At 46.7% G+C, this 25,913-nt stretch overlaps 1 pseudogene; it reads left to right on the top strand.

Annotated features, from left to right (window-relative positions):
- Positions 1–534: 534 nt before the first annotated feature.
- LOC140198310 (zinc-binding protein A33-like) overlaps positions 535–25,913 on the top strand; it is a 39,571-nt pseudogene continuing 14,192 nt past the window's right edge.

The following is a 25,913-nucleotide window of genomic DNA, read 5'->3' as shown; positions in this document are numbered from 1 at the left end:
CAGTCCTTCCAGATGCAGGGGAACTGGTTTGTTCTTTTATTGAGAAAGAAACAGAGAGCTCTAAGGCCTTGTTGATGGGGGATGGAAGTTATAACTGGACATCCATGGTGAAAATGAGGTGGTCAGTGCCAGGGAATTGAAAACTGCTGAGGGGATTGAGGGCGTGAGAAGTGTCGCGGATGTAAAGGGGGAAGGGACTGACTCGAATGGGATAGAGTGGAGTCGATGTGTGAGGACACAAGTTCAGTGGGGCAGGAGCACCCAGGAGCGGGGTCGGACAATCGGCCAACAGTCTATCTCGGTTTTCAGGAATTGCCCCTTCCGGTTCTGCCTTACACTGAACCAGGCTCCGCGTTCCGGGTTCATTTATATTCAGACTTCTTTAATGTGTTTCTGATCCCACCCTGACGTGGAAATTCCCACGATTCCTTCCCAGAGAACACTCGCAGCAACTTTATGTTCATTCCCGAGACTGCAGCGCGCCTACTGGACAATCGCGGTACTGCAGGGGTTCAGCAGCTCCCGAAAGTGAAAGGATCCTGAACCAGGAAGTACCGGGAGTTAACATGGCTTCGAAAGGACAGGTCGAGAGTTTAACCGAGGAGGCATTTTGTCCCATCTGCCTGGATTTCTTCACCAATCCGGTGTCACTGGAGTGTGGTCACTACTTCTGCCGCTCCTGTATCACCGGGTGATGGGAAAGGGAGGAGAGAATGCCCGCATTGTAGAGAGGAGTTTGCGGACCGCACCCTCAGGGCCTGTTGGGCCTTAGCAAATCTGTCTGAGAAAGCTCGAAAACTAAACCTGAATCCGAAAGAGAAGGAAAGTAAACTTTATTGCGAGGAACATGAGGAAGAACTGAAGCTCTTTTGTGAGACGGACAGGAAACTGATCTGTAGAGATGCATTGGAACACAAGTCTCACAACTTCATGCCGATTAAAGAAGCCTTTAAAATTTACAAGGTAAAAATAACCCGCGTTCGATCGTCTTTTTGTCTAATCCAAAAGTGTCATCTTTTTTGTCTAATCCATTCACTCTTTCATTCCCAGGATCGGGTTAAATCTTCCTTAGACTCTCTCACAAAAAAGAAATCGGACTTTCAGGAAATGGAGCAGCAACAGAAATAGAAGATTTCTGGAGTTCGGGTGAGGCTTCCTGAGCAGAATTTCCAATATGGTTGTGTAGTTTTGTTGCCTTTAATGCAGAATAGCAGAGTATCGCAGCTCCAGTGCCCGGGGTTCGATCCTGACCCCTGGTGCTGTCTGCGTGGAGTTTGCACGTTCTCTCTGTAACCAGTACATTCTTTTAGCCAACATTCCATGGTTGAACTGTAAATTGGCTACTGTAATTAACCCCGTGAAGGGGGTTTGTATGTGAATGAGGTGGGAGTTAATAGGTCAGTGAGGAAGACTGGGTTTCAGGGAAATGTGATTGAAGATTTGAGATTCACTTTCTTCCTCACAACACACTTGAGGAACTCAGCATGTCGGGCAGCATCCGTGGAAACGATCAGTCAATGTTTCGGGCCGGAACCCTTCATCAGGACTGAAGACAGAGGGGGCAGAGACCCTATAAAGAAGGTGGGGAGAGGGTGGGAAGGAGAAGGCTGGTAGGTTCCAGGTGAAAAACCAGTAAGGGGAAAGATAAAGGGGTGGGGGGAGGGGAAGCAGGGAGCTGATATGCAGAAAAGGTGAAGAAGGAATAGGGGAAAACACAATGGGTAGTAGAAGGAGGTGGAACCGTGAGGGAGGTGATAGGCAGCTGGGGGAGGGGGCAGAGTGAAATGGGGATAGGGGAAGGGAAGGGGAGGGAATTACCGGAAGTTGGAGAATTCTATGTTCATACCAAGGGGCTGGAAACTACATAGACAGTATATGAGGTGTTGCTCCTCCAACCTGAGTTTAGCCTCATCATGGCAGTAGAGGAGGCCATGTGTGGACACATCTGAATGGGAATGGGAAGCAGAGTTGAAGTGGGTGACAATTGGGAGATCCTGTCTGTCATGGTGGACGGAGTGGAGGTGCTCGACGAAGCGATCCCCCAATCTGCGTCGGGTTTCACCGATGTAGAAGAGACCGCACCGGGAGCACCGGATGCAATAGATGACCCCAACAGACTCACAAGTGAAGTGTTGCCTCACCTGGAAGGACTGTTTGGGGCCCTGAATGGTGGCAAGAGAGGAGGTGTAGGGACAGGTGTAGCACTTATGCTTACAGGGATAAGTGCCGGGTGGGAGATCCGTGGGGAGGAACGTGTGGATCAGGGAGTCGTGGGGGGACCGAACCCTGCGGAAAGTGGAGAGGGGTGGAGAGGGAAAGATGAGCTTAGTGGTGGGGTCCTGTTGAAGGTGGTGGAAGTTCTTACTGCCTGTTTTGCCACTGGCGGTTAGGACAGCAATGAAGGGTGAATTGGACAGGTTGAGTGAGTGGGCAGATGCATGGCAGATGCAGTTTAATGTGGATAAATGTGAAGTTATCCACTTTGGTGGCAAGAACAGGAAGGCAGATTACTATCTGAATGGTGTCAAATTAGGAAAAGGGGAAGTACAATGAGATCTAGGTGTCCTTGTTCATCAGTCACTGAAAGTAAGCATGCAGGTACAGAAGGCAGTGAAGAAAGCTAATGGCATGTGGGCCTTCATAACAAGGGGAGTTGAGTATAGGAGCAAAGAGGTCCTTCTGCAGTTGTACAGGGCCCTGGTGAGACCACACCTGGAGTGTTGTGTACAGTTTTGGTCTCCAAATTTGAGGAAGGACATTCTAGCTATTGAGGGAGTGCAGTGTAGGTTCACGAGGTTAATTCCCGGGATGGCGGGACTGTCATATGTTGAAAGATTGGAGTGACTGGAGTTGTATACACTGGAATTTAGAAGGATGAGAGGGGATCTGATTGAAACATATAAGATTATTAAGAGATTGCACGCGTTAGAGGCAGAAAACATGTTCCGATGTTGAGGGAGTCCAGAGCCAGAGGCTACAGTTTGAGAATACGGGGTAGACAATTTAGAATGGAGTTGAGGAAAAACTTTTTCACACAGAGGATTATGGTTCTGTGGAATGCTCTGCCTCAGAAGGCAGTGGAGGCCAATTCTCTGGATTCTTTCAAGAAAGAGTTAGATAGAGCTCTTAAAGGTAGCGGAGTGAAGGGATATGGGGAGAAGGCAGGAAAAGGGCACTGATTGTGGATGATCAGCCATGATCACAGTGAATGGTGGTGCTGGCTTGAAGGGCTGAATGGCCTACTCCTGCACCTATTGTCTATTGTCTATTGTCTGCCATCTCTGGCAGTGTTCATGTCTTCTTTGAACATGTCAGTAGCTACTTCTTGGTTTTCACTACTGTCAGTCATGCAGGTCCTGAGTGAAGACTGAGGAATAGTATGGCACTCAAATGTAGAAAGAGTGGAGAGCGGCCAATGGAGTGAGTGGGGCCAGTGAAGGAGTGGATCTTTGAGGCTTTGGCTCGAGAGGTTTTGGACGTTTTGGCAGTTGGATTGTGCAATCAAGTCAATCAAAATTTGAACAGCTCAGACTCAGCAGAAAGCAGCTGATTGGGCAATTGTGGTCAGGTGACCAAGTAGTTTGATTGGGCAATCGAAAATTGAAAAGCTCAAAAAACAAATAAAAAGAGGGGTAGCTCAAGCGGAGTGAGTGGGGCCAGTGAAGGAGTGGAGCTTTGAGGTTTTGGCTCGAGAAGCTTCGGCGAGTAGAGGACGAGCTTGCTCCTAGTGAGGTAAGGCCGGGTGAGTTTCTTTAATTATTTTAATTAACGTAGGAGTTGGTAATGGAGGCAGTAGATAGGACAGTCCAATGCTCCGATTGCAGGATGTGGGAAGTCAGGGACAGCACAATTGTCCCTGACAACTACACCTGCAAAAGGTGCGTCCAGCTGCAGCTCCTGACAAACCGAGTTAGGGAACTGGAGCTGGAGCTGGATGAACTTCGGATCATGCGGGAGGCAGAGGCAGTAATAGATCGGAGTTTCAGGGAGACGGTCACCCCTAAAGGTCAGGAGACAACTAACTGTGTGACTGTCAGGAGAGGGAAGGGGAATAGACAGAAAGAGCAGAGCACCCCTGTGGCCGTTCCCATTAACAATAAGTATATTGTTTTGGATACCATTGGTGGGGACGACCTACCAGGGACAAGTTGTAGTGCTTGCATCACTGGCACCGAGACTGGACCCTCAGCTCAGAAAGGAAGGAGTGGAAAGTGGGGAGCAGTAGTGACTGGGGATTCGATAGTTAGGGGGACTGATATGAGGTTCTGTGGGAAAGATCAAGGATGGTCTGTTGCCTCCCTGGTGCCAGGGTCCACGATATCTCAGATCAAGTCCTCGGTATTCTCAGGAGACAGGGTGAGCAGCCAGATGTCGTGGTCCACGTGGGGACCAATGACATAGATAGGACTAGGGATGAGGTCCTGAAGGAGGAATATAGGGAGTTAGGAAAGAAGTTAAAAAGCAGGACCCCAAGGGGTGGTAATCTCGGGATTGCTGCCTGTGCCACGAGACAGAGAGGGTAGGAACAGGAAGTCATGGCAGTTGAATGTGTGGCTGAAGAGTTGGTACAGGGGACAGGGGTTCAGATTTCTGGAGCATTGGGATCTCTTCTGGGGAAGGTCTGACCTGTACAAAAAGGACGGGCTGCACCTGAACTGGAAAGGGACCAATATCCTGGTGGGCAGGTTTGTTAGAGCTGTTGAGGAGGGTTTAAACTAGTTTGACGGGGGTGGGAATCAGAATGTGAGTGCAGGGATGAGGGTAGAAGGACAAGGGTATGATGCTGTGTGTTCTGAGTTGCTGAGGAAGGACAGGCAGGGGACAAAACATAAATGTAGCCGGTTAGAGGGGTTGAAATGTGTCTATTTCAACGCTAGGAATATTAGGAATAAAGGGGATGAACTTAGAATATGGATCAGTATGTGGAACTACGACGTTGTGGCCATTACTGAAACTTGGCTGGAGGAAGGGCAGGAATGGCTGTTGCAGGTGCCGGGGTTTAGGTGTTTTAAAAGGAATAGGATGGGAGGTTGAAAAGGGGGTGAGTAGCATTACTGGTTAGCGATAGTATCATGGCTATAGAAAGGGAGGACGCTGCTGAGGGAGTGTCCACTGAGTCGGTGTGGGTGGAAGTCAGAAATAGGAAGGGATCAATCACTGTGCTGGGAGTAGTCTATAGGCCCCCAAATAGCCCTCGGAACACCGAGGAGCAGATAAGCAGGCAAATTTTAGAATGGTGCAGGAAATACAGGGTTGTAGTTATGGGTGATTTCAACTTCCCTCATATTGACTGGCACCTCCTGACTGCAAGGGGGATAGATGGGGCTGAATTTGTCAGGTGTGTTCAAGAAGGATTCCTGACACAGTATGTGGACCGGCCGACGAGAGGAGAGGCCATACTAGATCTAGTTCTGGGTAATGAACCAGGTCAGGTGGCAGACCTCTTGGTGGGGGAGCATTTTGGTGAGAGTGGCCACAACTCCCTTAGCTTCAGCATAGCTATGAAAAAGGATAAAAACAGACAAAATAGGAAAGTGCTTAACTGGGGAAGGGCTAACTATGAAGGGATGAGGCAGGAACGAGCGAGAGTAAATTGGAAACATATGTTCAAGGGTGAAAGCACAGAAGTAATGTGGAGGAAGTTTAGGGACCACTTGTGCTGGGTTCAAGATAGGTTTGTCCCACTGAGACAAGGAAAAAATGGTAGGGAAAGTGAACCGTGGCTGACGAAACACGTGAGGCAACTTGTCAAGAGGAAGGAGGAAGCATATGTTAGATATAAAAACAGGAAGCAGGAGGGGTTCATGTGAAATATAGGGTAGCCAGGAAGGAGCTTAAGAAAGGACTTAGGAGAGTTCGAAGAGGGCATGAGAAGGCCTTGGCATGTAGGATTAAGGAGAACCCCAAGGCGTTCTATGCTTATGTGAAGAACAGAAGGATGACAAGAATGAAGGTGGGGCCTATAAAGGATAAAGAGGAGAACATGTGCCTGGAGGCAGGGGAGGTTGGGGAGGTCCTATATGAATACTTTGCTTCAGTATTCACAAGTGAAAAGGATATTGATCAGGGTGAGGTCGATATAGAACAGGCCTGTGTGCTGGACGATGTGGAGATTAAGGAAGAAGAAGTGTTGGATCTTCTTAAAAACATCGATATTGATAAATCCCCAGGGCCGGACGTGGTATACCCCAGGTTGTTGAGAGAAGAGATCACTGGAGCAGTAGCTCTGATCTTTGAATCCTCTTTGGCTGCAGGGGAGGTGCCGGAGGATTGGAGAATGGCAAATGTAGTTCCCTTGTTTAAAATAGGGAGAAACCTGGGAACTATAGACCGGTGAGTCTTACGTCGATGGTCTGCAAACTATTGGAAAGGATTCTTAAGGATAGGATCTACGAGCATTTGAAGTACAGTCTATTCAAGGATGGTCAACATGGCTTTGTGAAGGGAAGATCGTGCCTCACGAGCCTAATTGAGTTTTTTGAAGAGGTAAAAAAAGAAATTGATGAGGGTAGGGCAGTAGATGTGGTCTACATGGATTTTAGCAAGGCATTTGACAAGGTCCCCCACGAGAGACTCATCCAGAAAGTCATGAGGCATGGGATCAGTGGAACCTTGGCTGTTTGGATAAAAAATTGTCTTAAAGGAAGAAAGCAGAGTGTAATTGTGGAAGGAAAGTATTCTGACTGGAGGTCGGTGACCAGTGGAGTGCTGCAGGGATCTGTCCTGGGACCCCTGCTATTTGTGATTTTCATATATGACCTGGATGAAGAGGCGGAAGGATCGGTAAGTTTGCGGATGACGCAAAGATTGGAGGAGTTGTGGATGGAGCTGTAGGTTGTCGAAGGTTACAAGAGGATACAGACAGGAAGCAGAGTTGGGCAGAAAAGTGGCAGATGGAGTTCAATCCGGGTAAGTGTGAGGTGATGCATTTTGGAAGGACAAACCAGAAGGCTGAGTACAGGGTTAATGGTCGGTTAATAAAGAGCGTGGATGAACCGAGGGACCTTGGGGTTCAAATCCATACATCCCTCAAGGTCACTGCACAGGTTGATAGGGTAGTTAAGAAGGCCTATGGGATGCTAGGCTTCATTAATGGGGGGACTGAGTTCAAGAGTAGAGAGGTCAAGTTGCAACTCTACAAATCTCTGGTGAGACCACATTTAGAGTATTGTGTTCAGTTTTGGTCACCTCATTATAGGAAGGATGTGGCAGCTATGGAGAGGGTGCAGAGGAGATTTACCAGGATGTTGCCTGCATTGGAAACCAAGTCTTATGAGGCAAGATTAGCAGAGCTGGGACTTTCCTGTTTGGAGCGTAGAAGTATGAGAGGGGACGAGATAGAGGTCTACAAGATTATGAGAGGCATAGATAGGGTGGATAGCCAGTACCTGTTTCCCAGGGCACGAATAGCAAACACCAGAGGGCGTATGTACAAAGTTAAGGGAGAGAAGTTTAGGGGAGACATCAGGGGTAAACTTTTCACACAGAGGGTTGTGGGTGCCTGGAATGACTTGCCAGGGATGGTGGTGGAGGCTGAAACATGAGGGGTATTTAAGAGCCTCTTGGAAAGGCACATGGATGAAAGAAAAATAGAGGTTTACAGGGTAGTGTGGGTTTAGTATTTTTTTTAAGGATTATATGGGGCGGCACAACATCGAGAGCCGAAGGGCCTGTACTGTGCTGTAGTGTTCTGTGGTTCATTGTTTCTGCAGCAATTTTGTTTTACCAGTCAGTATTGATAGACCTGAGCTGAACCCATCAACCTGGAGGACCAGTAGACCACTGTTACTCTGGCCTCTACCCTTTGACCTGTTTGTCATGGGTGACCCCACCAAAAGTCAAAGCATAAAGCCCACATTCCAGCCAACAGAGCTCTTTGAGTGATTGAGGCTCACAAGCCTCCAAACCCAACGGCAAGGATGTGGTCCTCTTGGATGATGATGGGCTGGATAGACCTTCCATATCATAAGGAAATACATCAGGGCCAGATAATAAACCAGCCTCTCCTTTCATTTGACAGGAACAGTCACAAAGTGTTCAGTCCCACATCACATCCCAGTTTGCTGAACTGCGCCGGATTATCACCGAGAAAGAGCAGCGCGCGCTCCGAGATCTCAGGGAAGAAGAGGAGAGGATTCTAAATCCAATGGAGAAAAATCTTCAAGACATTCAAGAGAATTTAAATTCTATTCAGGAGGAAATCTCTAAGTTACAGACACGGATGGATCAGAAGGACAATGTGATATTCCTCATGGTGAGAGATTTCAGTTTGTTTCTGTTAAAGTGCTCAGTCACAAAATAATGTATGTTAAATCAGTGTGGTGTTTACAAATACTGTCATTGTAAACTGATTTAAACCGGACAGATGTTTTCACTGTTCTGGACTGTTGTCGTTCCCCAAACCAGTCTCTCACAACATCTGTACATCACAGGACAGTCTGTAACCTTCTCGGGAATGGGTTACTCTGATCAGAGCACTGAGCTGGTGATCATTTCTGTGATTCTCACGTATAATATCCCAGATACTCAGAGTAACAACCAGTTACAGTCACAGGCTGTGAGTGTGTCTGGTGTGGAGGGTGTGGAGGGTCTCTCTGTCAATCAGTGGGAACTGAGGTTGAATTGCAGATTGTGACCCACACATCAGATTTACCGTCTTTCTCTGGTTTGTATCAGGTTCATTGTTTTGGAGAATTTTGTACCATCTGTTTTGTTTTTCAGATATATTCTTTTTTGGATTATATCCAATTTTCCATCAAAGACAGGTCTTTCAGCCCTTCTTTTTCTATCAATTTCCCTGCTTCACAAGCAACCTCCCACACATTCACCACACAGAGCAACAGTGCCCTGAACTCCATGGTCCCTCATGTGTTTATGCAGCTTCCCCATTACATTCAATCTCTGCTGTTCCACTTCAGCCACTCCTGTGAGTTCCACATTCTCTTCACCACATTTCTTGTGGCATTCATTACTGACCAACTGATGTTTTATCTTTGACTTTTGGTCTTGCCCAAGCAGAAATATTTTCTCCACTGCCATCCCATCAAATCCATTCAGAATCTTAAATTCCTCCATCTGATCCTCCCTGACATCATATCCAGATAAAAATACAAAATCTGTCCAGTCTCTCCTGTAAGTTCCATCCTGTCAGTTATGGTATAATTTTCATAAACATTCCTTGTACTTTCTCCCGTGGTTCTGTGTCCCTCTTTCATGCCTTATGAAAACAGGTTGAGTGAACTGGCCTTTTTTCCCTGGAGCGACAGAGGATGAAAGGTGACCTGATAGAGGTGTATAAGACAAAGAGAGGCATTGATCGTGTGGATAGTCAGAGGCTTTTTCCCAGGCCTGTATTGTGCTGTAGGTTTTCTACGTTTTTTTCTCCATGTGTGTCAGTGGGAGTAAGCGGGAATTTTCAGCATGTTTTAATAACTTGCTTCAGATTCCTGCTGTTCGGATGCCAACGGTCAGCCTCAGTCAATTGAGATCTGTGTTTTATTTATTTCAGGAGGAAGCTCATCGGAAGAGGAGGTAGGACATGGTCTTGACTGAAACTCTGAATGGGCTTGTAAAATAGTTCAAATATCACTGATGCTCAGTTTATAACCAGCTGTATCATATTTACAGGGTTGGTGATGATACCCTGAGATTGTCGGTGACAGATGGTGCCCTACTTGCTGAAAAATTTGATCATCCTTATCTGCTCGACATAGTGTCGGAAGAAGTGTTTGACAGCATTAAGCGAGGTAAAACATACAGATTCATTTGTCCTTGTTTATGAGACACAATTAAGTTACAATTCGATGCAAAACATGGCTGTAATAATAGGGCTGAAGGGGAACTAGAGACAATAAGATATAGGAGCAGAATTGGTCTATGTGGCCCATCTTTGAACCCTCTCCAATGCCATCACATCTTTTCTCAGATCAGGAGCCCAAAACTGTTCACAATACTCAAGGTGAAGCTTCACCAGTGCCTTATAAAGCCTCAGCAACACATCCCTGCTCTTGTATTCTAGATCTCTTGAATCGAATGCTAACATTGCATTTGCCTTCCTCACCACTGACTCAACCAGCAAGTTAACCTTTAGGTTGTTCTGCACAAGGACTCCCAAGTCTCACTGCATCTCAGATTTTTGGATTTTCTCCCCACTTAGAATATAGTCTGCAGTTTTATTTCTACCACCAAAGTGCATGACCATGCTTTTTCCAACACTGTATTTCATTTGCTTCTTTCTTGCCCATTCTGCTAATCTGTCTCAGTCCTTCTGCACCCTATCTACTTCCTCAACACTACTTTCCCCTCCACCAATCTTCGTATCACCTGCAAACTTGGCAACAAAACCATCTATTCCATCATCCAAATCATTGATATACAGCATAAAAAGAAGTGGTCCCAACATCGACCCCCGCAGAACACCACTAGTCACTGGCAGCCAACTAGAAAATGATCCTTTTATTCCCAGTTGCTGCCTCCTACCAATCAACCAACTCTCTAAACATGTCAGTAACTTTCCTGTAATACCATGGGGTATTAACCTACAGCACAATACAGACCCTTCAGCCCACAAAGCTGTGTGGAACATATACTTACCTTAGAAATTATGTCATTCTTTACCAGCAGAGCCACACCACCCCCTCTGCCTGCCTTCCTGTCCCTCCGATACAACGTGTAACCTTGGACATTCATCTCCCAACTACAACCATCCTTCAGCCACGATTCAGTGATGGCCACGACATCATACCCAACGATCTGCAATAGTGCAACAAGATCATCCACCTTATTTCTTACCCTCTGTGCATTGAGATATAACACTTCAGTACTGTATTTGCTACCCTTTTTGATCCAAGCGTTCCTAATGTACTGATACTCACCCTGTTGGCTGACACTATGTCCCGTCACCTGCCTGCCCTTCCTGACAGTCTGACTGTCGGCTCTCCTTGTTTTTTAACCATACTTCCTATCCTGTTCCTTCACTCTGTTTCCCACCTCCTGCCAAATTAGTTTAAACCCTCCCCAACAGCTCTAACAAATCTGCCCGCGAGAATATTGCTCCCCTCGGTTCCAGGTGCAACCTGTCACTTTCGAACATGTCATACCTCCCCCAGAAGAGATCCCAATGATCCAGGAACTTGAAGCCCTGTGCCTGCACCAGCTTCTCAGCCACACATTAATTTGTCAAATCACAAACAAGAGAAAATCTGCAGATGCTGGAAATCCGAGCAACACAAACAAAATGCTAGAGGAACTTAGCAGGCCAAGCAAAATCTATGGAAAAAAGTACAGTCGCTGTGTTGGTCTGAAATCCTTCGGCAGGACTGGAGAAAAAATGCTGATGAGTAGATTTGAAAGGTGGCTGGAGGAGGGAGAGAAACGCCAGGACATAGGTGAAACTCAGAGCAGGAGGGATGCAGCAAAGTGCTGGGAAGTTGATTGGAGAAAGAGACAGAAGGCCATGGAAGAAAGAAGATGAAGGGGGTGGGGAGGAGCACCAGAGGGAGGCGATGGGCGAGCAAAGAGATAACGTGAGAGAGGGAAAGGGGATGGGAAATAGTGAAGGCGGGGGGAGATAGAGGCATTACTGGAAGTTTGAGAAATCGATGTTCATGCCATCAGGTTGGAGGCTACCCAGATGGAATATAAGGTGTTTTTCCTCCGACATAAGTGTGGCCTTATCATTACAGTGGAGGAGGCCATGGAGGGACATTTGGGAATGGGAAGTGGAAGTAAAATGGGTGGCCACTGGGAGATCCTGCTTTTTCTGGGAGATGGAGCATAGATGCCTGGCGAAGCAGCCTCCCAATCTACGTCGAGTCTCGCTGACATACAGGAGGCCACACCGGGAGCACCGAACACAGCATATGACCCTAACAGACTCACAGGTGTATTGTCACCTCACCTGGAAGGACTGTTTGGGGCTCTGAATGTAAGTGAGGGAGGAGGTGTAGGGGCGGGTGAAGCACCTTTCTGCTTGCAAGGATAAGTGACAGGAGGGAGATCAGTGGGGAGGGACGGATGGACAGGGATAAGTGTCAGGAGGGAGATCAGTGGGGAGGGACGGATGGACGAGGATAAGTGTCAGGAGGGAGATCAGTGGGGAGGGACGGATGGACGAGGATAAGTGTCAGGAGGGAGATCAGTGGGGAGGGACGGATGGACGAGGATAAGTGTCAGGAGGGAGATCAGTGGACAGGGATAAGTGTCAGGAGGGAGATCAGTGGGGAGGGACGGATGGACGAGGATAAGTGTCAGGAGGGAGATCAGTGGGGAGGGACGGATGGACAGGGATAAGTGTCAGGAGGGAGATCAGTGGGGAGGGACGGATGGACGAGGATAAGTGTCAGGAGGGAGATCAGTGGGGAGGGACGGATGGACGGGGATAAGTGTCAGGAGGGAGATCAGTGGGGAGGGACGGATGGACGAGGATAAGTGTCAGGAGGGAGATCAGTGGGGAGGGACGGATGGACGGGGATAAGTGTCAGGAGGGAGATCAGTGGGGAGGGACGGATGGACGAGGATAAGTGTCAGGAGGGAGATCAGTGGGGAGGGATGGATGGACAAGGGAGTTGCTTAGGGCATGATCCTTGCAGAAAACAGAAATGGGGTGGGAAGGGGGAAGATGTGTTTGGAGGTGGGATCCCGTCGGAGGTGGCGGAAGTTTCAGAGAATTATGTGCTGGACGTGGATGCTGATGGGGTGGTAGGTGAGGACAAGAGGAACCCTATCCCTGGTAGCGTGGCGGGAGGATGGGTTAAGAGCAGACATGTGTGAAATGGAAGAGACGTGGTTGAGGGTAGCGTTGATGATGGAGGAAGGGAACCGATGTCTATTATAAACCAACAGACTCTCACAGCCCACATCACGCACTTCCCGTTTCTACCTCCTACACCAAATCCACAAACCTGCTTGTCCAGGTAGACACATTGTTTCAGCTTGTTCCTGGCTCACTAAACTGATAACTGCATTTCTAGACTCTGTTTTATCCCCCGCCGGTTCAGTCCCTTCCCACCTACATCCATGACTCCACACACGCTCTTGATCTTTCAGATTCCCTGGCCCCCGTCATCTTAGTTTTACTATGGATGTCCAGCCCCTATACACCTCCATCCCTCACCAGGAAGGCCTCAAAGCTCTCTGTTCCTTTCTGGATACCAGTCCCAACCATGGATGGACATATCCATTCCCCTCCACCACCACTCTCCTCCGCCAAGCGGAACATCCTCACTCTAAATAACTTCTCCTTTGGGTCCTCCCACTTCCTTCAAACAAAAGGGGTAGCCATGGGCACTCGCATGGGTCCCAGCCATGCCTGCCTGTTTACTGGTGACCTGGAACAGTTTATGTTGCAATCCTACACTGGTGACTGCCCCACACTTTTCCTACGCTACATCAACAACTGTATCGGTGCTGCTTCCTGTGTCCGTGCTGAACTTGTCGATTTCATCCACTTTGTCTCCAACTTCCACCCTGCCCTCAAATTCACCTGGTCCATTTCCGACACTTCCTTTCCCTTTCTCGATCTCACTGTCTCTGTCTCCGGAGACAGCTTATCCACCGATGTCTATTATAAATCAACGGACTCTCACAACGACCTGGACTATACCTCGTCCAAACCTGCTACTTGTAAAAATGCCGTCTCCTCCTCCCAATTCCTCTGTGTCTGCCGCATCTGCTCTCAGGATGAGGCTTCTCATTCCAGAACGAAGGAGATGTCCTCCCTTTCTGAAGAAAGGGGCTTCCCTTCCTCCACCATCAACGCTGCCCTCAATCTCTTCCATTTCACACATGTCTGCTCTTACCCCATCCTCCAGACACGCTACAAGTGATAGAGTTCTTCTTGTCCTCACCTACCATCCCACCAGCCTCTGCGTCCAGCACATCATTTTCCACAACTTCCGCCATGTTCTACTGGATCCGCCAGCAAACACATCTTTCCCTCCCCCGCCTCCCACTTTCTGCTTTCCACAGGGATCGCTCCCTACATGATTCCCTTGTCCATTTGCCCCTCCCCACTGGTTTCCTTCCTGGCTCCTATCCTTGCAAGCAGAACAAGTGCTACACCTGCCCCTACACCTCCTCCCTCACTACCATTCAGGGCCCCAAACAGTCCTTCTAGGTGAGGTGACACTCCAGGTGACTGGAGACCACTTCTCTGAGCATCAACGCTCCGTCTGCCAGAACAAGCGTGATCTCCCAGTGCCACCCACTTAAATTCTATTTCCCATTCCAATATGTCTGTCCATGGCCTCCTCCACTGTCGGGATAAGGCCACACTTATGTCGGAAGAGCAACACCTTATATTCCATTTGGGTAGCCTCCAACCTGATGGCATGGACATTGATTTCTCAAACTTCCAGTAATGCCTCCACCCCCCACTCTTCACCATTTTCCATCCCTTTTCCCTCTCTCATGGTATCTACTTGCCTGCCCATTGGCTCCCTCCTGGGGCTCTCCCCCTCAACCCCCAGCCTTCTTTCTTCCATGGCCTTCTGTCTCTTTCACCAATCAACTTCCCAGCTCTTTGCTTCATCCCTCTCCTGCTGAGTTTCACCTATCCCCTGGTGTTTCTCTTTCTCCTTCCCGTATCTTCCAAATCTACTCCTCAGCTTTTTTTTCTCCAGTCCTGCTGAAGGGGTTCGGCCCGAAACGTTGACTGTATTTTTTTGCATAGATGCTGCCTGGCCTGCTGAGTTCCTCCAGAATTTGCTAAGTCATCCTGTTTCTACCCTCACTGGTGCGTGGCAGAGGCAGCAATCGGAAAATTGCTTCCTGGGAGCTCCTGCTTCTCAGCTTTCTTCCTGGCTCTCTACATTCTCCCTTCAGGACCTCTTTGCTCTGCGCTAACTGCCTATTCACATTTCCATTTCTCCTGACAGTCTCCCAGCTACTCGCCTCCTGCAGCTTCGGGGTGACTACTTCCTTGTAACTCTGATCAATTATCTCCTCACTCTCCTCTACAACCCAAAGGTCATCCAGCTGCTGCTCCAGATCCCTAACATCCCCAAGGATGAGAATTATTGTGCAGAACACCTCAAGGTTGACTTGCAGGTTGAGTCGGTGTTGAGGAAGGCAAATGCAATGTTAACATTCATTTCAAAAGGTCTAGAATACAAGAGCAAGGATGTGATGCTGAGGATTTATAAGGCACTGGTGAGACCTCACCTTGAGTATTGTGAACAGTTTTGGGCCCCTCATCTTAGAAAAGTTGTGTTGGTATTGGAAAGGGTCCAGAGGAGGTTCGCATGAATGATTCCGGGAATGAAAGGGTTATCACACAAGTAACGTTTGATGGCTTTGTGTCTGTACTCGCTGGAATTCAGAACGATGAGGGTGGATCTCATTGAAACCTTTCGAATGTTGAAAGGCCTAGACAGAGAAGATGTGGAACAGATGTTTCCCATAGTGGGAGAGTTTAAGACAAGAGGGCACAGCCTCAGTGTAGCGGTGCGCCCTTTCAAAACACAAATGAGGAGAAATTTCTTTCACCAAAGGGTGGTGAATTTGTGGAATTTGTTGCCACATGCAGTTGTGGACACCAGGTCGTTGGGTGTATTTAAGGCAGAGATTGATAGGTTCTTAATTGGACATGGCATCAAAGGTTACGGAGAGAAGAAACCATAGAAACCATAGAAACTACAGCAGAGAAACAGGCCTTTTGGCCCTTCTTGGCTGTGCCGAACCATTTTCTGCCTAGTCCCACTGACCTGCACATGGACCATATCCCTCCATAAACCTCCCATCCATGTATCTGTCCAATTTATTCTTAAATGTTAAAAAAAGAACCCGCATTTACCATCTCGTCTGGCAGCTCATTCCATTCTCTCACCACTCTCTGTGTGAAGAAGCCCCCCCTAATGTTCCCTTTAAACTTTTCCCCCTTCATCCTTAACCCATGTCCTCTTTTTTTTCTCCCCTTGCCTCAGTGGAAAAAGCCTGCTTGCATTCACTCTATCTATACACATCATAATTTTATATACCTCTATCAAATCTTCCCTCATTCTTCTACGCTCCAGGGAATAAGGTCCTAACCTATTCAACCTTTCTCTGTAACTGAGTTTCTCAAGTCCCGTCAACATCCTTGTAAACCTTCTCTGCACTCTTTCAACCTTATTTATATCCTTCCTGTAATTTGATGACCAAAACTGAACACAATACTCCAGATTCGGCCTCACTAAAGCCTTATACAACCTCATCATAACATTCCAGCTCTTATACTCAATACTTTGATTAATAAAGGCCAATGTACCAAAAGCTCTCTTTACGACCCTATCTACCTGTGATGCTACTTTTAGGGAATTTTGTATCTGTATTCCCAGATCCCTCTGTTCTACTGAACTCCTCAGTGCCTTACCACTTACCTTGTCTGTTCTACCTTGGTTTGTCCTTCCAACGTGCAATACCTCACACTTGTCAGTATTAAACTCCATCTGCCATTTTTTAGCCCATTTTTCCAGCTGGTCCAAGTCCCTCTGCAGGCTCTGAAAACCTACCTCACTGTCTACTACAGCGGTCCCCAACCACCGGGCCACAGAGCGTGCACTACTGGGCCGTGAGGAAGTGATATTGTTTGGTCAGCTGCACCTTTCCTCATTCCCTGTCATGGCCACTGATCAGCCATTATGTATGCGAGGTCATAACCTGCGCGTCATCCGTGTCAGGGCGGGAAGGCGATCAACTCCTCGAGCTTGCAAATGACGATGGGCTGAAAAGTATGTTTGACATAACATCTCTGTCGGCATTCTGGATCAAAGTCAAGGCTAAATATCCTGAGAAAGCCACGAAAGCACTGAAAACGTTGCTTTCATTTCCAACATTTTTCTGCTAAGCAGAGTTTTCTGCAATGAATGCAACGAAAACTAAATTGCGGAAGAGACTGGACATAAGGAACCCCGTTCGAGTATCACTGTCTCCCATCACCCCTCGATAGGACCGTCTTGTTGCAGGGAAACAAGCCCAGGGCTCCCACTGATTCAGCGATATCGGTGTGTTGCAATGAATTTATATGTTCATACGGGGAAAATATGCGCTGTGTGTTTAATATCCAATTATTACTTAAAATGTTATGATGCTATTGACTTATAAGTGACCTATATAACCATATAACAATTACAGCACGGAAACAGGCCATCTCGGCCCTTATAGTCTGTGCCGAACGCTACTCTCACCTAGTCCCGCCGACCTGCACTCAGCCCATAACCCTCCATTCCTTTCCTGTCCATATACCTATCCAATTTAACTTTAAATGACAATATCGAATCTGCCTCAACCACTTCTGCTGGAAGCTCGTTCCACACAGCTACCACTCTCTGAGTAAAGAAGTTCCCCCTCATGTTACCCCTAAACTTTTGTCCTCTAATTCTCATTGAATGGTGGAGCAGACTCGATGGGCCAGATAGCCTCATTCTGATCCTATGTCTTATGGTCTTGTGCTCCAATATGGTCTTCAGGGAGTTGGAGCCAGATGCACTTCACACAGATGGTGTTCACTGGGAGACTCTGGGTCCTCCCAGGACTCCAGCATCTGGCATTGGGTCATTGGAATTGAAGTTTATTCTGGCACCAACCCCACCTGTTGGGAAGCATCACTGTCACATGGTCAGCTGGAGATGTCAAATCCCTGAACAGACCGACACAGGAGGTAACATACAACCAACACACGGCACTGTTATGTGAACCACTGCATCCTGATCCCATTCACACTGGACAAATACGCCAATGCATGAGTTTGAATCTGAACACAGCATCTCTGGAATTAACATTCAATGAATGACTTTAAAGGGGATAAAATCTGGTATCACTGTGGTGACAGGGATTGTCAGAAAAATACACCAGTCCTTCGTGCCACTCACTGTGTCTGACCTGTCCGTGACCGTGGTCTGATTGACTCAGCTCTGCCCCCTGCTGGACTCGCGAGTCTCACTGTTGTTATCAAACCACCATATTGAAGCATCGTCAGACTGAGCCCGGACACACCGATCAGCATTGACCTCGGTGAATGATGGCAGAAGATCATGTAACCAGCCTGGCAAATCTCCCTCACACACATGCACAAGGACGATTGATAGATTGTAGTCAGAGCCTCAGCATTGCACAGCATTACACACACACACACTCACACACACTCACACACACTCACACACACTCACACACACTCACACACACTCACACACACTCACACACACTCACTCACACACACACACACACACACACACACACAAAACAACAGTGATAAATACCCAGACACACCAGCAGACTGGGACACATTTAAGAATGAAATCTGCCACCTTTATCCAATTTGCCTGTTTTTGTGGCACTGAACTGCCCTCTGGACTGACGTCACACCAACAGTTCACAGACAGACTCCAGGGTGAGATTCCTCGGGAGGATGATCTGGGAAGGGGTTTGGTAGATGTTGAACCCATGGCCCAACTCATCCATCCGGGCTAAGATGTCTTCTTGAGTAAGTCCCATTTCCGTGTGTTTGTCCCATATCTCTCTAACCATTTCCTATCCGTGTACCTGTCTAAATTTAATTGAAAATATTTTAATTATACTATAGACCATAAGACTAAGATATAGGAGCAGAATTAGGCCATTTGGCCCATCGAGTCTGCTCCATCTCATCATAGCTGATCCAATTTTCCTCTCGGCCCCACTCTCCTGCCATCTCCCTATCGAACGTGCAGCTCCTCCCTTGGAGGGTCAGACACCCTGAGCCAATAGACTGGTCCTGGACTTATATTCCATCTGACATAGTTTGCATTTTGTTGTTTGACTGTTGGGGGGCTTTGTATTGCTATATTTATGCTCTATTTTTGCTTGGTGTGGCTGTAATGAAACCAAATATCCCTCGGAATTGATAAAGTATATCTACCTATCTATCTCTCTATCTATCTACATCCATTCATGCCCTGACCAATCAAGAATCTATCAATCTCTGCCTTAAATATACATAAAGACTTGGCCTCCACAGCAGTTTGTGGCAAAGAGTTCCACAGATTCACCACCCCCTGGCTAAAGAAATTCCTCCACATCTCCGTCCTAAAAGAATGCTTCTCCGTTTTGAGATCGTGTCATCTGGTCTTAGACTCTCCCACCATCGGATACATCCTCTCCGTATCCACTCTGTCAAAGCCTTTCACCATTCAATAGGTTTCAATGAGATCACCCCTCATTCTTCTGAATTCCAGTGAATACAGGCCCAGAGCCATCAAACTCTCTTCATATGACAAGCCATTCAACCTGGAATCATTTTCATGAACCTCGTTTGAACTCTCTCCAGTTTCAGCTCATCCTTTCTGAGATAAAGGGCGCAAACCTGCTCACAATACTCCAAATAAGGCCTGACCAGTGTTTTATAAAGTTTCAACAATACATCCTTGCTTTTATGTTCTAGTCTTCTTGAAATGAATCCTAAAATCACATTTACCTTCTTCACCACAGACTCAATCTGCAAATTAACATTTACGGAATCCTGCACAAGGACTCCCAACTCCCTTCACACCTCAGTTTTTTTTATATTTTCTCTCCATTTAGAAAATAGTCAAGCCTTACATTTCTTCTGCCAAAGTGCATGGCCATTCACTTCCTGACACTGTATTCCATCTGCCATTTCTTTGCCTATTGTCCAAAACTGTCAAAGTCCTTCTGTAGCTTGTCTACTTCCTCAAAAGTACCTGCCCTTCCACCAATCTTCATATCGTCTGTAAACTTTTCAACAAAGCCATCAATTCTGTCATCCAGATAATTGACATAAAATGTAAAAAGAATCAGTCCCAACACAGACCCCTGTGGAACACCACTAGCCACTGGCAGGCAGCCAGAAACGGCTCCCTTTATTCCCACTGTTTGCCTCCTGCCAATCAGCCACTGCTTTGTCTATGCTAGGATCTTTCCTGTAATACTGTGGGCTCGTAGCTTGTTAAGTAGCCTCATGTGTGGCACCTTGTCAAAGGTCTTCTGAAAATCCAAATATACAACATCCACTAATTCTCCTTTGTTTATCTGGCTTGTTATTTCTTCAAAGAATTCCAACAGATTCGTTAGGCAAGATTTTCCCTTGAGGAATCCATGTTGACTACGGCCTATTTTATCATGTGCCTCCAAGTACCCTGACAAGTCCGCTTTAATAATCAACTTCAACATCTCCCCAGCCACTGAGGTCAGACTAACTGGCCCAGAGTTTCCTTTATTCTGCCTCTCTCTTCTTGAATGGTGGAGTGACTTTTGCAATTTTCCAGACTTCCGAAACCATTCCAGAATCTAGTGATCCTTGAAGGATCATTACGAACACCTCCACGATCTCTTCAGCCACCTCTTTCAGAACTCTGGCATGTACACCATATAGTCCAGATGACAGCTACCTTAATATCTTTAAGGTTCCCAAGAACTTTTTGTCTAGTAATGGCAACTTCACACACATCAATCCCCCTGACATCTGGAACTTCCACCATCCTGCTCGTCTCTTCCACAGTGAAGACTGATGCAAAATATTTCTTCAGTTCATCCACCCTTTCATTGTCCCCCATTACTACCTCTCCAGCATTGTTTTCCAGCAGTCCGATATCCACTCTTGCCTCTCTCCAATCCAGAAATTAGCATCTCCCGGGTACTAATTTCTAGATTGCCCCCTATGCCACGTGCCAGGGAGGGTAGAAACAGGATGATTTGGCAGATAAATGTGTGGCTGAGAAGTAGGGGCAGGGGGCAGGGCTTCAGGTTCTTGGATCATTGGGATCTCTTCTGGGGGAGGTCTGACCTGTTCAAAAGTGATGGGTTGCACCTGAACCCGAGGGGGACCAATATTCTCACGGGCAGGTTTGTTAGAGCTGTTGGGGAGGGTTTAAACTAATTTGGCAGAGGTGTGGGAACTGGAGTGAAGGGACTCAGGACAGGACGGATGGTAAAAATGTAAAGACAGCGTGCAGTCAGACTGTCAGGAAGGGCAGGCAGGTGATGAGACTCAGTTGCAGCCAATAGGCTGAGTATCAAAACATCAGGGATGCAGAATCAGAAAGGACAGCAAATACGTCCTCAAGGTGTTGTATCTAAATGCACGTAGTATAAGAAATAAAGTGGATGATCTTGTTGCAAGATTACAGATTGCCGGGTATGATGTTGTAGCCATCACTGAATTGTGGCTGAAGGATGGTTGTAGTTGGGAGCTGAATGTCCAAGGTTACACGTTATATCGGAGTGATAGGAAGGTAGGCAGAGGGGGTGGTGTGGCTCTGCTGGTAAAGAATGGCATCAAATCAGTAGAAAGATGTGACACAGGATCGGACGATGTTGAATACTTGTGGGTTGAGTTAAGAAACTGCAAGGGTAAAAGGACGTTGATGGCAGTTATATACAGGCTTCCCAACAGAGCTGGGAGGTGGACCACAGATTACAACAGGAAATAGAAAAGGCGTGTCAAAAGGGCAATGTTATGGTAGTCATGGGAGACTTTAACATGCAGGTCAATTGGGAAAATCAGGTTGGTAATGGGTCTCAAGAGAGTGAGTTTGTTGAATGCCTAAGAGATGGCTTTTTAGAGCAGTTTGTCATTCAGTCTACTAGGGGATCAGCTGTACTGGATTGGCTGTTATGTAATGAACCGGAGGTGACTAGGGAGCTTAAGGTAAAATAACCCTTAGGAACCAGTGATCGCAGTATGATTGAGTTCAACTTAAAATTTGATAGGGAGTAAAGTCTGATAGTAAAGTCTGATGTAGCAGTATTTCAGTGGAGTAAGGGAAATTACAGTGGTATGAGAGAGGAGTTGGCCAAAGTAAATTGGAAGGAGCTGCTGGCAGGGATGTCAGCAGAGCTGCAATGGTGTGTGTTTCTGGGAAAAATGAGGAACGTGCAGGACATGAGTATTTCTTCATTTCTTCCAACAGTGAAGAAATACTCAAATGGTAAAATAGTCCAACCATGGCTGACGAGGGAAAGCAATTGAAAAAGCAAAAGAGAGGGCATACAACAAAGCAAAAATTAGTGGGATGAGAGTGGATTGGGAAGTTTTTAAAAACCTACAGAGAGCAAGGGGAAAGATGAAATATGAAAGCAAGCCTGCAATTAGAAACATAGAAAATAGGTGCAGGAGTAGGCCATTCGGCCCTTCGAGCCTGCACCGCCATTTATTATGATCATGGCAGATCATCCAACTCAGAACCCCGCCCCAGCCTTCCCTCCATACCCCCTGACCCCCGTAGCCACAAGGGCCATATCTAACTCCCTCTTAAATATAGCCAATGAACTGGCCTCAACTGTTTCCTGTGGCAGAGAATTCCACAGATTCACCACTCTCTGTGTGAAGAAGTTTTTCCTAATCTCGGTCCTAAAAGGCTTCCCCTTTATCCTCAAACTGTGACCCCTCGTTCTGGACTTCCCCAACATCGGGAACAACTTCCTGCATCTAGCCTGTCCAATCCCTTTAGGATTTTGTACGTTTCAATCAGATCCCCCCTCAATCTTCTAAATTCCAACGAGTACAAACCCAGTTCATCCAGTCTTTCTTCATATGAAAGTCTTGCCATCCCAGGAATCAATCTGGTGAACCTTCTTTGTACTGCCTCTATGGCAAGGATGTCTTTACTCAGATTAGGGGACCAAAACTGCACACAATACTCCAGGTGTGGTCTCACCAAGGCCTTGTACAACTGCAGTAGTACCTCCCTGCTCCTGTACTCGAATCCTCTCGCTATAAATGCCAGCATACCATTCGCCTTTTTCACCGCCTGCTGTACCTGCATGCCCACTTTCAATGACTGGTGTATAATGACACCTAGGTCTCGTTGCACCTCCCCTTTTCCTAATCGACCACCATTCAGATAATAATCTGTTTTCCTATTTTTGCCACCAAAGTGGATAACTTCACATTTATCCACATTAAATTGCATCTGCCATGAATTTGCCCACTCACCCAACCTATCCAAGTCACTCTGCATCCTCTTAGCATCCTCCTCACAGCTAACACTGCCGCCCAGCTTCGTGTCATCCGCAAACTTGGAGATGCTGCATTTAATTCCCTCATCCAAGTCATTAATACATATTGTAAACAACCGGGGTCCCAGCACTGAGCCTTGCAGTACCCCACTAGTCACTGCCTGCCATTCTGAAAAGGTCCCGTTTATTCCCACTCTTTGCTTCCTGTCTGCTAACCAATTCTCTATCCACATCAATACCTTACCCCCAATACCGTGTGCTTTAAGTTTGCACACTAATCTCCTGTGTGGGACCTTGTCAAAAGCCTTTTGAAAATCCAAATATACCACATCCACTGGTTCTCCCCTATCCACTCTACTAGTTACATCCTCAAAAAATTCATGAGATTCGTCAGACATGATCTTCCTTTCACAAATCCATGCTGACTTTGTCCGATGATTTCACCGCTTTCCAAATGTGCTGTTATCACATCTTTGATAACTGACTCCAGCAGTTTCCCCACCACCGACGTTAGGCTAACCGGTCTATAATTCCCCAGTTTCTCTCTCCTTCCTTTTTTAAAAGGTGGGGTTACATTAGCCACTCTCCAATCCTCAAGAACTAGTCCAGAATCTAACGAGTTTTGAAAAATTATCACTAATGCATCCATTATTTCTTGGGCTACTTCCTTAAGCACTCTGGGATGCAGACCATCTGGCCCTGGGGATTTATCTGCCTTTAATCCCTTCAATTTACCTAACACCACTTCCCTGCTAACATGTATTTCGCTCAGTTCCTCCATCCCACTGGACCCTCTGTCCCCTACTATTTCTGGAAGATTATTTATGTCCTCCTTAGTGAAGACAGAACCAAAGTAATTATTCAATTGGTCTGCCATGTCTTTGCTCCCCATAATCAATTCATCTGTTTCTGTCTGTAGGGGACCTACATTTGACTTTACCAGTCTTTTTCTTTTTACATATCTATAAAATAATATCAAAGTGGATGGTAAAAGTTTTTTCAAGTATGTTAAAAATAAAAGAGAAATAGGTCCCAGAGTGGATATTGGACAGCTAGAAATTGAGGCAGGAGAAATTATAACAGGGGACAAGGAGATGGCTGGTGAACTGAACGACTATTTTGCATCACTCTTCTCTGTGGAAGACACTAGCAGTATGCCTGATGTTGTAGTGTGTGAAGGAAGAGAAGTGGGTGCAGTTACTATTACAAGAGAGAAGGTGCTCAAAAAGCTGAAAGACCTAAAGGTACATAAATCACCCAGACCAGATGAACTGCACCCTAGGGTTCTGAGTGAAGTAGTGTTAGAGATTGCAGTGGCATTAGAAATGACCTTTCAAAAATCATTGAACTCTGGCATGGTGCCAGAGGGCTGGAAAATTGCAAGTATTACTTTTCTCTTTAAGAAAGGAGGAAGACAGCAGAAAGGAAATTATAGACCAGTTAGCCTGACCTTAGTGGTTGGGAAGATGTTCAAGTCAATTGTTAAGGATAAGGTGATGGGGTACGTGATGACACAGGACAAGATAGTATAAAGTCAGCATGGTTTCCTTTAGGGAAAATCCTGCTTGACGAACCTGTTGGAATTCTTTGAGGAGATTACAAGAAGGATAGATAAAGGGGATGCAGTGGATGTTGTATATTTGGACTTTCAGTGAGGCCTTTGACAAGGTGCCACACATGAGGCTGCTTCCCAAGTTAAGAGCCTGTGGTATTACAGGAAAGTTACTAACATGCTTAGAGCATTGGCTGATTGGTAGTAGGCAGTGAGTGGGAATAAAAGGATCCTTTTCTGGTTGGCTGCCAGTGACTGGTGGTGTTCTGCAGGGGTCGGTGTTGAGACTGCTTCTTTTTATACTGTGTATAAATGATTTAGATGATGGAATAGGTGGCTTTGTTGCCAAGTTTGCAGATGATACGAAGATTGGTGGATGGGCAGATAGTGTTGAGGAAACAGGTAGGATGCAGAAGGACTTGGGCAGATTAGGAGAATAGGCAAGAAAGTGGCAAATGAAATACAATGTTGGAAAATGCATGGTCATGCACTTTGGTAGTAGAAATAAATGTGCAGACTATTTTCTGAACGGGGAGAAAATCCAAAAAAGCCTACAGTACATTACAGGCCCTTCAGCCAACAAAGCTGTGCCGAACATGTCCCTACCTGAGAATTTACCGAGGGTTTCCCATAGCCCTCTATTTTTCTAAGATTCATGTACCTATCCAGGGGTCCCTTAAACAACCCTATCTTATCCGCCTCCACCACCGTCGCTGGCAGCCCATTCCATGTACTCACCACTCCCTGTGTAAAGAAAACTTAACCCTGACATCTCCTCTGTACTTACTTCCAAGCACCTTAGAACTCTGCCCTCTCATGTTAGCCATTTCAGCCCTGGGAAAAAGCCTCTGACTATACACACGATCAATGCCTCTCAGCATCTTATACACCTCTATCAGATCACCTCTCATCCTCCGTCGCTCCAAGGAGAAAAGGCCGAGTTCACTCAACCTTTTCCCATAAGGCATGCTCCCCAATCCAGGCAACATCTTTGTAAATCTGCTCTGCACCCTTACAGTGGTTTCCATATCCTTCCTGGATAATAGACCTCACCAGTTCCCCAATACCACTATCCTCCTCCAGTTGGTGGAACTGGTTCTCACACTTAATAACTTCTCTTTTGGCTCTTCCCACTTTCTTCAGACTAAGGGCGTAGCTATGGGAAGTCGCATGGGACCCAGCTACGCCTGCCTCTTCGTTGGTTATGTGGAACAGTCTGTACTCCAGACCTATTCTGGTACTGCTCCCCAACATTTCCTTCAGTACATTGACGACTACATTGGTGCTGCTTCCTGCACCCACGCTGAGCTCGTCAATTTCATCGACTTACCTCAATCTTCCACCCAGCCCTCAAATTCACTTACTCTATCTCGGACACTTCTCTTCCCTTTCTCGATGTCTTGGTCTCCATCTCTGGAGACAGACTGTC

The sequence above is a fragment of the Mobula birostris genome, chromosome 5 (assembly GCF_030028105.1).
Source record: "Mobula birostris isolate sMobBir1 chromosome 5, sMobBir1.hap1, whole genome shotgun sequence".
NCBI classification, from domain to species: domain Eukaryota; kingdom Metazoa; phylum Chordata; class Chondrichthyes; order Myliobatiformes; family Myliobatidae; genus Mobula; species Mobula birostris.
The sequence above is the reverse complement of the archived record's forward strand: the minus strand, read 5'-3'. Positions and strand labels throughout refer to the sequence as shown.